At 41.7% G+C, this 14,858-nt stretch overlaps 1 protein-coding gene across 1 annotated transcript in view; it reads right to left on the bottom strand.

Annotated features, from left to right (window-relative positions):
• KCNH8 (potassium voltage-gated channel subfamily H member 8) overlaps positions 1-14,858 on the bottom strand; it is a 444,159-nt gene that overhangs the window by 266,876 nt on the left and 162,425 nt on the right. The gene's annotated exons all lie outside the window — the stretch shown is intronic.

Below are 14,858 nucleotides of genomic sequence, written 5' to 3'. Positions count from 1 at the left end.
GAGCAGGGCACCTCCCGTCTGAACACCCACCAGCCAGCCTCGGCTAACCCCCCGTGGGAGAGGAGCCACTCAGCCAAGCCCGGCTTGGATTCCTGACCTACAGTATTGTGAGATATGCGATGTTCAGTCACGGAGTCTAAGGCAGCTATTGCACACCTACAGACTGCAACACTGCATGAACACCCGGACTCCGCCGGCCTGTGAGTCAGAGTACGGTTGACCTCCGCCGGCCTGTGAGTCAGAGCACGGTTGAGCCCACTGTCCTTTTTTCCCTTCTTTGGTGAGTCTATCTAAAACTTTGTCAACTTAAGTTTATTCTTTCAAGGAATCAGCTCTTATTTATTTTCATTGATCTTTCCATTTGTCTTTTTAGTCTCTATTTCACTTCTTTCTACTCTATTATTTCCGTCCTTCCACTATTTTTGGGCTTTACTACTTCTTCTCTTTCTAGTTCCTTTAGGTGTAAACTTAGTTTATTTGAGATTTTTCTTGTTTCCTGAGGTAGGCCTGTATGGCTATGAACGTCCCTCTTAGAACTACTTTTGCTGTACCCCATAGATTTTGGTCTGTCATATTTCAGTTTTCATTTTCCCTAGGCATTTTGATTTCTCCTGCAATTTCCTCTATGTCTCAGTAGCTGTTCGGTAACATGATGTTCAATCTCCACATATTTATATTTTTCCAGTTATTTTTCTTGTAATTGATTTCTCATTACATACCACTATAGTCAAAAGAGATGATTAATATAATTTCAATCTTCTTGAATTTATTGAGACTTTGCGACACTGACATGTGATCTATCCTGAGAGTCTTCTGTGCACTTGAGAAGTAAGATGTATGAGCTCTGCTGCCTCTGGATGGAGTGTTCTGTGTATATGTACTCACCGCATCCACTCTAATGTGCTGTTTAAGGCCGTGCTTCCTCATTGATTTTCTTCTGAGTGATCTATAAATTGATGTAAGTGGGGTGTTAAAGTTTCCCGCTAATATTTTATTTCTGTCTCTCTCTCTCTTTAGGTCTGTTAATATTTGCTTTATACATTTCGGTGCTCCTATGTGGGGCATATTTATCTTTATAAATGTTATATCTTCACGCTGGATTTACGTCTTCATCATTACGTACTGCTCATCGTTGTCTTTTATGACAATCTTTGTTTTAACCTTTGTGTCTGTTATGAATAGAGCTATGCAAGCTTTCTTTTTGCTTCCATGTCTACGGAATATCTTTTTCCATCCCTTCACTTTCAGTGTATGCATTTCATTACTTCTGAAGTGAGTCTCCAGTGGAAAGCCTGTAGCTGGGTTTACTCTTATCCATTTGGCCACTCTATGCGTTTTGATTGCAGAGTTCTGTTTGCTTACATTTAAAGTAACAGGGAATGCGCTTAGCGCCATTTTGTCAGTTGTTTTCTGGCTGTTTTGTCCTTCCTCTCTGCTCATTTCTTTTTCCCGTTTTCACTCCCCACGTGATTTGGTGACTTTCCTTAGTGTTACATTTAGATTCCTTTCTCATTTCTTTTTGTGTATTTACTACAGGTTTTTGCTTTGTGATTACCATGAGGTTTACATATAATATCCTACGTATATAACAGTCCATGTTAAGTTGATAGCAAGTTACAAGGCATTCCAAAATTCTTCATTTTTACTTCTCCTCCATTTTATGTGTTCAATATCACATTTTGCATGTTTTGTTTTATTCATCGCATAACAAATTATTATAGTTTTAATTAACTTTACTGCTTTTGTCTTTTAGCCTTCACAGCAGTTTTGTAAGGGGTCACTTCCCTGCCTTTACTGTATGTTTACCTTTTCCTGTGAGATGTTTACCTCCATGTGTCTTCCTGTTATTAACAAATGCCAATTTCTTTTCAGCTTAAAAAATGTTATGTAACATTTCTTGTAAGGCTGGCTTAGTTGTGATGAACTTCTTTAGCTTTTGCTTGACGAGGAAACTCTTTCTCTCTCCTTCACTCCTGAATGATAAGCTTGATGGATAGAATATTCTAAGTTGTTTTTTCCTTTCACATTTTGAATATGTCATACCCTCCCTTTTGGCCTGAAAAATTTCTGCTGAAGTCTGTTGATAGTCATATGGGGTTCCATTATTTGTAACAATTAATTTGCTTCTTGCTGCTTGTAAGATTTTCTCTTTATCTGTAACTTTAGACATTTTAGTTATAGTATATTTTAGTGTGGATTTCTCTGGGTTCATCTGTTTTGGGATGTGGCTTGCTGGACCTGGAAGTTTGTTTCCTTTTCTAGGTTCGGGAAATTTTCAGCCATTATTTTGCTAAACAGATACTTCTCTCTCTCTTCTCTGGGGCTCCCACAGCAGGACCATTACTCTGCTTGCTGTTGGCGTGTGCGTCTCTTCTCTTTATTTTCCCCACGTTTTTCCCTTTTTGCTGCTCTGTGTGGGTGAGTTTCATTATTTTGCCTTCTAGCTTGCAGGTCCATTCTCTTCTGCATCACACAGTCTGCTGTTGAATCCTTCTAGTGTATTTTCCAGGTCAGTTACTATATTCTTCAGCCTTGTGACTTCTGTTTGGTTCTTTCTTATATTTTCTCCCTCTCTGTTGAAGTTCTCACTGTGTTCACCCGTTCTTCTTCTGAGCCTATGAGCATCTTTATGATCATCACTTTGAATTCTTTATCAGGTAGATTACTCATCTTCGTAGAATTAAAATCCTTTCTCTGAGATTTTGCTTATAATTTTGTTTGACATACTTCTCAGTTTCTTCATTCTATTCGACACTCTGTTCTTATTTTCATGCATTAGGCAAAACTGTTAACTATCCCAGTCTTAAAGACATGGGCTTGTGAAGATTCCTTTATTTAAACTTGCCTCAGCTCTTTTGTCTCTCAAATTTCTGTGATTGTCTAAATCATCTGATTTAGTCTGGATATGTCTCCTTTGTTGAGGTTATGCCAAGACACGTCAGTGTCCCAAAGGGAGGAATCTCACTTAGCACCTAGTTTTAGGTTGATTAGAAAACAAAGCCTCAAGCAGCAGCTTTTAAAGTATACACATATGTACAGGACTTGTGGGGCCGCAGCTGTAACCACTGCTGGCCTCCAAAGCACATCTGGAGGTGTCACATGGGTGAAAGTCACATGTCAGGGCCCAGATGAGTGTGTAAGCTCTTTTCTGTAAGGCCTCATTGAGCTGTAGTCTCATTGAGGCTGCGGAGTGTGACACAGTGACCTCTCACTGCTTAATTCCCTGGGAGCCCTTCCTTAGATCCTAGATGTGGGGGAACCTGAAGCCCGTCTCTCAAGCTAAAGCTCCAAGACAAGTAAATAAGTGTTTTCCTCACAGAAAGATGGGTTATATTTGTGCAGTTCCCTGGGGGTGGTGGCCTGCCTCAAACAGTCTTCCCAGTTGTTACAGTCAGGAACTCCAGCCCCACCCCTGGCCACCAGGGCCAGGCCATCAAGGGGTGTCCCTGTGTGGACACAGTGGCTTTAGCCGGGCAGCTGGAGAGCACGTGGGTGGGGCACACTGTCGGCTTCAGAAAGGCAGTGGGGATGGGGGACCGCACACACCCATGGGTTTCAGCAGCAGCAGGAGGATGGCCTGCTGGCCTCAGGATGGGAGGGAGAGAGTACACTGGGTTCCCGATCACTAGCCCCACCCAGGAAGCAGCTGCCGCCGCTGCTACATCACTTCAGTCGTGTCCGACTCTGTGCGACCCTATGGACAGCAGCCCACCAGGCTCTCTGTCCCTGGGATTCTCCAGGCAAGAACACTGGAGTGGGTTGCCATTTCCTTCTCCAAGGCATGCATGCATGCTAAGTCGCTTCAGTCGTGTCCGACTCTGTGCGACCCCATGGACAGCAGCCCACCAGGCTCTCTGTCCCTGGGCTTCTCCAGGCAAGAACACTGGAGTGGGTTGCCATTTCCTTCTCCAAGGCATGCATGCATGCTAAGTCGCTTCAGTCGTCTCCGACTCTGTGTGACCCCATGGACAGCAGTCCATCAGGCTCCTCTGTCCACAGGATTCTCCAGGCAAGAAGACTGGAGTGAGCTGCCATTTCCTTCTCCCCCATGAAGCAGCATGGTGTTGCAACTGCAAAAGTTCTCTGACTTCATCAAGGCAGCAGGACTGCGCTTCGTAAAGTGGCAAGAGGTGTGCTCCTGGGGCAGGTGGAGAGTGTAATGATGGCATCGGTCAGCACCTCCGTCTCCAGGGAGAGTCTCACCTGCCCCCAGCCCTTCAGCAGAGGCTTTTACGTTAGCAGATGAATCCCCTTCACATAGTCTAGATGCTTCTCAAACTGCTGTTTCTTCACTGGGTCTTGGGGTGTGTGAGATTGTATGTGAGCCCTTTAAAAAGGAAACCTCAGTTTCTTACGGCACTTTGGGTCCCTTGGACATTACCTCTCAGTTTTCTTAGCCAGGCATTTTGGGGCTCATCTCTCTGGTGTCGTTCCCTGGGGCCAGGGTGTCAGATGTGGGGCACGAACCCTTCCTTCCTCCAGGAGAAGCGCTGGACTCCCGAGGTCCCTCCCTGCTGTGAGTTACTGTGTCAGGATAGGGACGTGCCGAGATCATGGCTCGCCATTTCCTGCTCAGCTCAGTGTGGCCCTTTCAACCTTGCATGTGGTTCTCAGATCTTTTTCAGAGGGAAATGATCCACATGTGGCTGCCGATCTGGTGTGTCCACAGAAGGAGGTGAGGGCAGGGTCTTCCTATGCTGTCGTCCTGGACTCTTCTCTTCTTGGCATTAATCTTTCCAGACATTTCAGTAGGGCATGTGAAAATCAACTAAAGGAATGCGAAGTGAGTAAAGAAAGTGAACAATGGAGAACTGCTGGGGCAGTGGCAAGGTGAGCATAAGGTTCTGTGTTCACATCATTTCTCTGCATCACAGTCTCTCCGTCTATAAATGTGATATAATTCACTTTTACTTCGAAGTCTTGTTAGAAAAATTAAATAAAATAGCATGTGTGCTGCGTGGCAAAATATAATCAGTTAATTATTACTTAGATTTTGTGTATCATTTTTATTAATGTTAAATATTTAATAATGGTATATTGAGCTTAAATATAAATAAAGTATATTTATTTATGATTACCTTCTGTTTGAGCTAGAGATCCCTGTTTTCCATTGAGAGCAGTGATTTAATTTTCTTTTGCTTGCAATTTGAGTAAAAATAACAGTCAACTTAAGGAAAAATGTTAAGCAAGCAATATTTCAGTAGGTATATGGAAATGAATGACAAATCTTGAAGGTGACATGAGTCTGTAAATTAAGAGAGTTTTCCACAACTCTGTCAGGCTCAAGATTCCCTTCTATCAAACTCTTATATTTCCCTCTTTTCTATCTAGAACTGAAAAATTAAAAAAAAAACCTGCCTACTGACAATATACATTATTTTCAGAAAAGTGACAGTCTATATTATTAACAGTAATATAAGAGAAATAAGAGTGAAGTTGTCTCTGATAAAATAATAGGCACCTCAACATAAAACGCTCAGGTATGACTGACTACAGCAGAAGATGTAATCAAGAAGTTGGACCAATACATGGAATTATTGTGAATCTAACGGCTCCAAGTACAAAACCCATGCAGATATGCTGCGTCTGTGACAAGTATTGTGAGTCAGTGACAAAATCTTCTGAAATGGTGAATTCAAAACGAGATAAAACTCAATCTTCTCGCATTACACTATGGTTTTATTCTTAGAAATTCAATAGAAAATTAAAGCCTTCCACAAAAACACTGTGTGTTAAGTTCCTAGTTCAGGTCATTAGCAACCAGGGTTTGACTTCCTGGAAGCCTGGCAGGGCACTAGAAAGTCATGCAGTGCACAATCAGTTCAGTTCAGTTCAGTTGCTCAGTCGTGTCCGACTCTTTGCGACCCCATGAATTGCAGCACGCCAGGCCTCTCTGTCCATCACCAACTCCCAGAGTTTACCCAAACCCATGTCCACTGAGTCGGTGATGCCATCCAACCATCCATCCTCTGTCGTCCCCTTCTCCTCCTGCCCTCAATCCTTCCCAGCATCAGGGTCTTTTCAAACGAGTCAGCTCTTTGCATCAGGTGGCCAAAGTATTGGAGTTTCAGCTTCAACATCAGTCCTTGCAATGAACACCCAGTGCACAATACTGTATTATAAACTGCAGGGAGCATGTTGTACAGCAGACCCTTACGATTTACTCTTCTTGCATAACTGAAACTTTACGTCCATTGAGCAACAATTCTCCATTTACCCCTCCTCTCAGCCCCTGGCAATGGCCATTCTAGTCTCTGCTTCTTTAAGTCTGACTACTTGAGATGCCTCATAGAAGGGGACCATAATAGACTTACTTCATTTAGCATAATGTTAAGAGGATAGATCTCATGTTAAGCGTTCTTGCTACAAAAAACAATACAAATAACAAAAGACCAGAAAAGAACACAGAAAATTTTTAGAGGTGATGGATATGTTTAGTACCTTGATTGTGGTGATGATATCATAAGTACATGCAAATGTCCAAACTCATCAGGATACACACACGAAACATTTGAAATGTTTTGTCTACCAGATATACCTCAATAAAACTCAGAAAGAGAGAGAAAATGAAGGAAGGAAGGGAGGGAGGTAGAGAAGAGAGAAAGAGAGGGAGGGAGGGAAGAAAGGAGAGGGGACGAAAAGAAGGAAAGAGGGAAGGAAGGAAGAAGGAAAATAGAGAAAGAAAGCCAGACACTGGGCGACTCTTCAACTGCAGGGCCGTCCCGCACATCACAGTATGTCTAGCATCCCTAACTCCTGCCCATTAAATGTCAAAAGTACCCTCAATTTTGAGTTAGAGGATTTTTATACAGTCTAGTTTCTTTACTCGCAATCTTAGGCAAGTGGCTTAAATTCTAATCTGCTTAATGTAAATATAACCGCATGTTATAGGCTGAATTCTGCCCTCCCCAAAGAATAAGTTAGAATCCTAACCCACAATGTCTCAAATGTAACCTTATTTGGACACAGAGTTATTATGGAGACAAGATGAAGTCATTAGGATGGGCACTAATCCCATAAGACTGATGTCATATTAACAGGGGAAATCTGGACACAGCCACCCACGCAGGGAGAACAGTATGGGACGATGAGGGCAGAGATCAGGGTGATGCTTCTGCAGGTTAAAGAACATCAAAGAGTGCCAGAAAACCCTAGGGGCTGAGGGAGAGGCATGGGACAGATTCCCCTCTTCATCCTCAGGGAAAGCACCCGGCGTGGACAGATTCCCCTCTTCATCCTCAGGGGAAGCACCCGGCGTGGACAGATTCCCCTCTTCATCCTCAGGGGAAGCACCCCATGGACCCCTTGGTCTCAGAATTCTAGACTTCAGAAAAGTGGCACAGTAAGCTTCTGTTGTTTCAGCCACTCATTTTGTGGTACTTTGTTACGATAGCCCTAGGAAACTAATATATCAGGAAAATATTTTTGCTAAATTAACTGTATCATTTTAATTTTAATTTGCTTCTCAAATCTTTGTTCTCTTGCAGCATTTCTCTTCCTGTTGGGTCTACCTAATATAAAAATAGGCCTGAAAGATAGTCTTTCTGCAGAGAAGATAGGCTAAGATACACATCTTAAGGTTGGGGTATGTAGATTCAAACATGATGATCCTCCATGACACAGAGATGATGTAATTTTCCACCATTAACATTTAGCCAAGAACCTAAAGTCTGGGAGAAGGTGACGACAACACAACATCCCAGCCGGTCCATCCTCAGCTGGAGGGATTATGAGAAAGTAGAAGAGGCAGAGGTAATCTCTCTGTGAGTTTCCACAGTTTGAACCTGGGAGAAGTGGTGTCTGTGTAGTTTCCTTATTATTTTATTTTTTCTTTTATTAAAATTTTGTTTTTTTAATACATTTTGAAGGTTAGTTTCCATTTTCAGTTATTACAAAATATTGGCTATATTCCCCTTGTTGTACGGTATATTCTTGTAGACAATCTTACATCCAATAGTGTTTTGATAGTTTTTTGTAAACACCGAAGGCAGAGAGACCATTTACCTTCTCTTTGGGACTCTTGAGAGAAGCTGATTGTCAGGCTATCTCTCTCCCAATAGGCAAGTGGCTGTGCCTACTTTTGAGGGAACAAGACAGTTTCAAGGAGAGTACTCGGAGTCTCCGTTTGCTTCCACGTGTAACGGATGGGAGAGCTCACTTGAAGGATGTATAAGCCTCCCAAGCCGAGCAATATTGAGTGTCGAGAACAATAATGAAGGCCTTGATTCGTGGCATGATGAAAGGGTAGGCAAAAATGGAGAGAGATCTGCCGTGGTTTCAAGAGCAAAGGGAGGGTGAAGTCATGCAGGGCTCACCACCAGCCATAATTTGCAGCTGTAAACACTAAAGAGAGTGTCAGACAGATGGGCCCGGCGTGAAACAGGGAACACACGAGGAGTCGGGGGACCTTTCTACACTATGCCTCGAGTCCAGATAAGCTCCTCACATTCCAACCATGGAAACAGAAATTTAGAGAGAAAGAAAGGAGAAGGAAATGATTTAAAAAAAAAAAAATGAGCTTACATACCTGAAGCAATTATACTTTACCTAAAGAGATTTTTTAAAAATACAGCAGTGGTAATGGAAACATTGGTTTTGAAATATCCCCAATCCTTTCACAAAATTAGAGTAACTAAGATAGTAAAATCAGAAATCCTCAAAATATATATATGACAGTGTGTCCCCATAAACCTGAGAATACGGGATGATGGGCAATGCCAACCAAGAAGCTTGACCCTTGCAGGAAGAGCAGCTTTATGAGAAAGAAAAAAAGAAGGTAAAAAAGAAGGCTCTTAATAGCTCTAGAGCATGGGACCTCATAATCTGTCAACAGGAATCTACTCCCCAAAGCAGAAATCCTCTGAAAGTAGAGGGTTCCACACACAGATCTGAAGACAATTAAAACTAGCAGAGAGCTTCCCAGTCCTCAGTTTGAAGATGAGTAAAAATGGATTACAGAAGGATAGCATGGTGTTGGAGTTGTCTGAGCATTCAGCGCTTTCAGAAAATTCAGCAGAAAATTTTTGTTGGATGTATAGGGTACACCACGGTATAGAGCTATTAACATACTGAGGATAAACTGTTGGAACCTGAGCTTTACCAAGATCAGAGCAGGAAAATCAAGGTAAAGGAAGGAAACAGTTCAAACAGTATTGTGAAGCAGGCCCTGACTAGGAAAGCAGATCTAACTCAGAACGAAGCAAAAATTGCACCTAAATGGGGAAGGCATGGAAACAAAAACCCTGGGGAAAATGGCAAAAGGAGCCGTAGGTTTAGGGGTGTCTTCCCGGCACACCTCTATTTCCAACATTCTTAAAGTTGAGAAGAGCACATCTTATTCAAACATGACAGGAGAACCGGATGAAAGAAGAGATAAAGAGAAAAGTACTTGAATACAGATGCAGATGCAGAAAATCAGAGTGAGCGAGGGTCGCTCAGTCATGTCTGACTCTTTGTGACCCCATGGACCATAGCCCACCAGGCTCCTCTGCCCATGGAATGCTCCAGGCAAGGAGACTGGAGTGGGATGCCATTTCATTCATTGCCACAGGAAGTCAAGACACCCCAAGATAGTCCATAAGCACACAAAGTCTAACTATTTCAAAAGTAAAAGGGAATTTAAAGAAGTAATTTTCAAAAGTAAAAGGTAATTAAGGAAAATAACAATCAGTGTATGCTGTGCATGAGACAACAGCATGGATCGCATACTTTGATTTAGAAAAGCTCAGAGATAAAATTACCAGAGGATGAATTCTATGCCTTCAAAACCCATATGTTGAAGCCCCAATCCCCATTATCTCAAAGCATGACTGTATTTGGAGATGGGTCTTTAAAGACATAATTAACTTAAATTGAAGTCATAAGGTGGGCTCCGATCTGACTGGTGTCCTTATAAGAAGCGGAGATCAGAACAAAGGCACCCAAAGGGAAGACCACATGCAGACAAAGAGAGGAGGAAACGGCCATCTCTAAGCCAAGGAAAGAGGCTTCAGAAGAAACCAATCCATCCAACACCTTCATTTGCAGCTTCTAGCCTCCAGAATTGTAAGAAAGCAAATTTCTGTTGTTTAAGACACCCAGTCTGTGGTTTGTGATGGAAGCCCTAACTAAGATAGAAGGCAAAAGAATGATAGAAATAATATGAGCTAACTGAGCTCAGGAGAAGTTATAAATGAAAGACAAATATCTGAAGACTTAAAGTGAAGAAATACAGTGTGAATAGATACACCACAAAAGCAAGGGAAGAAAATATACTGCAAGTAAAAATGAAAAAATAAATTAAAAAGAGAAAGAAAATAATAGGCATAAAGGACAGGCAAGGGTCCAACACACATGTAATAAGTAATCGTAAAGAGGAAAATCGAAGGAAGGAGGCAGATCAATGATAATTAAAATCCCAGAAAAATTTCCCAAGTAAAAGGGCGTATCACACATCAAGAGAAAAGAATCTGATCCTCAAAATTCTATACCAGGTATCAGTAAACTGGATGTAGGCTAAATCTAGCCCACTTCCTGTTTTTGTAAATAAAACCTTTATTGGAAGACAGTAACACATATTCCTTTACATATTTTCTAGGGTTGTTTTCAGACTAAGATGAGATAGATGGGTACTTGCAACACAGGCTGTATGGACTGTAAAATCCATAATATGCATAATATTTACTCTGTGATTCTTCACAGAAAAGTATGCTGACTCTAGCCTATGCCAAGATATATTCTAGTACAACTATTAGATTAAAATAAAATAAAATGAAGAAACAAAATGAAATGACAGGAAATGAAATGAGATAATGAAATAATTAATCGAACATCCAGGACAAAACCCCATCTCACTTAATTAGCAGCACTTTTAGAGTAAACAAGACTCTCTGCCAGTCCATGAGAATAAACACTGAGATGGTAAAGTGAATAAAACACAAACCAAAGATTTAATTTTCAGCAAACTGATTGTCATGCTATTATTAACATGCAAGAGTTCAGGGACACAGTTTTCATGAGCTCGTCCTGAGACAGCTCAGAGAATAAGCTTCTGACAACCAAGACATGATCAGAGAAACTTTAGGATAGAATATATGGTGATCATTAAGCATATTTCACTGTACCATTAAGACTGCATGAAGAAAGACAGGAGGGAGAAAGTGCATGCAGTTGTACTGAACGCTCTGACAATGTAAATGTAACTGTGGAAGCGAGGAGAGGGGGAAGCGTGCAGACAATAAGATAAGCAGGCCGTGAGTGCTGAGTGTCTTACAGATTTAACATTAAGTGGTACTGATAGTACCTCCCTTTCAATTAGCTAGTGCGGAGAAGAGGAGGGCGAAGCTGATTAACTACTGATGCAACAGTTCTTATGATAGGAAATGAGGAAAAAACTTTAAAAAGTGGGGCTGTATAATATAAACATCTCACATAAAGATAACTTACAAAAAAAACACAAAACTTTCCAAATAACAACAGTAGTACTTCAAAGAGAGAGAGAGAAAGAGCAAAGAAGAGAGATCACATTCTAAAGTGAACACAAATATCCTGCAGGTGATTTACTGAATTGAGCATGTAAGAGTGTGATGGGTCCACGTGATGGACACCTGTAGTAGAGCAGGATGGATGCGTATGATGTCATACTATGTAATACTCCATAATCCTATGATGGATCCATAGGATGTAACACTGTAACCGACTAGGATGGATGCATATGACGTCATACTATGTAATACTCCATAATCCTATGATGGATCTGTATGATGTAATGCTGTCACTGACTAGGAAGGATTCATATGATGTCATACTATGTGATACTACACAATCCTATGATGGATCTGTATGATGTAACACTGTAACTGACTAGGAAGGATTCATATGACATCATACTATGTAATACTCCATAATCCTATGATGGATCCGTATGATGTAATGCTGTCACTGACTAGGATGGATGCATATGATGTCATCCTATGTAATACTCCATAATCCTATGATGGATCCACAGGATGTAATGCCACAGAAAAGAACGAGTGACTGCCAATCAGCGTAAGTTGCTCTGCAAGGCACACAGTTGTAAAGGATCTTGTTCTGCAAGTTATGGAACAGTGTGCAAAGTATGCTGTGTGTAAGAAAAGGAGGGAGCCACACAGGTATAAGTACCTCTTATATTAAAAAAAACAAGGAGAGTATAAGTAGGAAACTGATAAAATGGTTTCCCTGTGTTAGCACACCCATACATTTGAATAGCCGTGGTGGATGTCTTTTGTGTATTAGCAGCACCAAAGGGGACAAGCTTTATGAAGAGACATCTTAGTGGTACTAGTTCTGATATATAGGTAGAACCTAGGAAATTTAGAGGGAGGACAAGTAATGAGAAATGGTAACTCCTGCACATAAACATATAACATATGGCTCTATGTTAGCCAAAGAAAATTTTGTGTATTATGTTTATCTGTGAAACTAGCTGTCCTTCTTAGTTATTACTTAATTTGTAAAACCTTTATTCTTTCTTGGTCCTTTAAAATGTTGCATCCACAGTGGTCCAAGGGCAGTGGGCATTTTATAAAGAAGCAGGCTCAGGAACCCTTCCGGGGCTCACTCCCACCCATGCTTCATGTTTCCATTGATCTGGCCTCCAGGTCTCCATCCTTTGGCCTTGCCTCCTTCTCCCCGTCAGCCTAACCTTTCTCAGAGGTGCCCCATTCGGATACTGTGAGAAGGTATAAAAAGGAAGAAACACAAATGGATTTGCAGAGACCAGTACAAGGCACCTATCTTAAGAAAGACAAGTCTGCGGTCAGCAGATACTTCAGAAGAAGCTTTTCCTTTTCCATTTGTTCCCCAGATGGCAGTTTTATCACTCCCTGCCAGTCTGCATCCTCAGGGATGGCCTCCACTTTCTTTGGTCTCAGGCCCTCTCTCCAAGGATTGTGGTGTAGTTAGATGGAGTTAGAAGGCTTCTGCTTTATCATATTTGCAATGTGGGCCTTATCTACTGACTCTGAGAAGCACGCAATGGTCTGAACCCTCTTCCTGGGGCCAGAGAGCTGGATGTCGTACTCCTCCCGGAGGAGTGCTCACCGATACTTCATGACCACTGTGCACCCAAAATTCACACGATCGAGGAACGGCCCCAAAGGATAAATAACTTTGAAGAGGGGATGAAGTTCCATGCCAGGTTCCAATATCTCCTCCTAAAAATGACCCCGACACTAGGTATTAAAGAGGCCTGAGATGATGCTAAATGTCCACAATGCCCAGGACAAACTCCACAACAAAGAATTACTGGCCCCAAATGTTAACAGTGCCACGGCTGAGAAACCTTGAATTAGAGTACAATTTAAATGTTGTAAAAAAAAGACCTAAGCATACAGTGATTGAAACCAGATAGAACTGGATCGGTCTTTGCTAGGACGGGAAAGGCGGGCCCGTAACCGCACGCAAACTCCGTACCTGCTGCTGCTTGCATTCGTCCATGGCGCCTCCCTTGACAAACGATTAAACCCGGCTCTCCAGCCTTGCCGGAACACCCCGACCCTTACCTAGGAGCTTACTGGGGTTGTCGTAACAAAATACCACAAACGGGGTGACTTAAACAACAAAACTATATTTTCTCATAGTTCCAGACAGAGGCTGGACTTCCCCAATCAAGCTGAGGCCTCTCTCCTTGGCTTGCAGGCAGCTACCTTACGGCTGGGATTCCTCTACATACACACATTCCTGGCGTCTCTTCCTCTTCATAGAAGGACACCAGTCATGTTGGACTCAGACCCCATCCTTATGACCTCATTTAACCTTAATTATATCTTTAAAGGCCCTATCTCTACAGCCACATTAGGGGCTAGGGTTTTTTTTTAATTATATTTCTTTTTAATTGATTGATGATTGCTTTACAGGATTAGGGCCTTGATGCATGAAATTTAAAGAGACATAATTCAATCCACAACACCACAGGAAAGGAGAAGAGAAATTAGAGGGCAAACAATTTCACTTTTTAGGGAGTTTGCTCAGATACTGCATAAGTCATTCTTCTTTCATGTCATTGGCCGGAACCTGCCATGTGCCCGAGCTAACTGCACAGAAGGCTGGGGAACATGTTCTTTAGCTCGGCGGTCGTGTGCCCAGCTAAATAAAACTCAGGGGGCTATGGTACTCAAAGGAGAACTGCTAACAACAGAGAGAGTATTCTAGAAACTGTAAAGAGATGGTTTGCTCTCAGTTTTCATTTAGCTTTTATAACGCCTCCTGGATTCACTCCCCCTACCACAGGATAATGCAATCTAGTCCCACGCAGAAGGAATAGAAGCCATAGCCATCCCTAGATACTTTTTCATTTAAGAGAGAGTCACAGAGCCACACCCATAAAAATATTTAGTATTTCCCCAGTGGCAGTTCTGAATCCAGGCAAATCTACTCCCACCCTGAGACACCGTGTATTTCTTACTTTGTCTCCAGAATTTAAGAACGGTGAGGAAGGCTTTGTGGTCATGAAACTACAAGAGAAAATACCTACGCTCATGTCCTTTAAATTAATTTTTATGTTAGCAGACATCTGAATCTCTGTCCCTAGTGACTCTATTCTTTAAATGTTCTTTAAGATGGAAAACTATCTCTGGATTGAAGATCATCTGTTAATATATTAACAATCATCATATCTGATATATATCTTAAGCATGACCACAACATAATAGTAATACACTCTATTTTAACATATATTAACTCAGTTAATATGCTGATTTTGTATAACTATAATTCTAAATTTTCAAGTAGTTTATGCTGCTAAGATCATTAAGCCTTAATGGGAGTTATGGAGCAATCACACCAATGGCAGTTGAAAGACGGTGACGTTTCACCACTGTCCAAGGAGCCCCCAACAA

Source organism: Giraffa tippelskirchi, chromosome 2 (genome assembly GCF_054371585.1).
Source record: "Giraffa tippelskirchi isolate mGirTip1 chromosome 2, T2T-mGirTip1v1.2.pri, whole genome shotgun sequence".
In the NCBI taxonomy this organism is placed as follows: Eukaryota; Metazoa; Chordata; class Mammalia; order Artiodactyla; family Giraffidae; genus Giraffa; species Giraffa tippelskirchi.
This window is presented reverse-complemented; position numbering and strand designations above follow the sequence as displayed.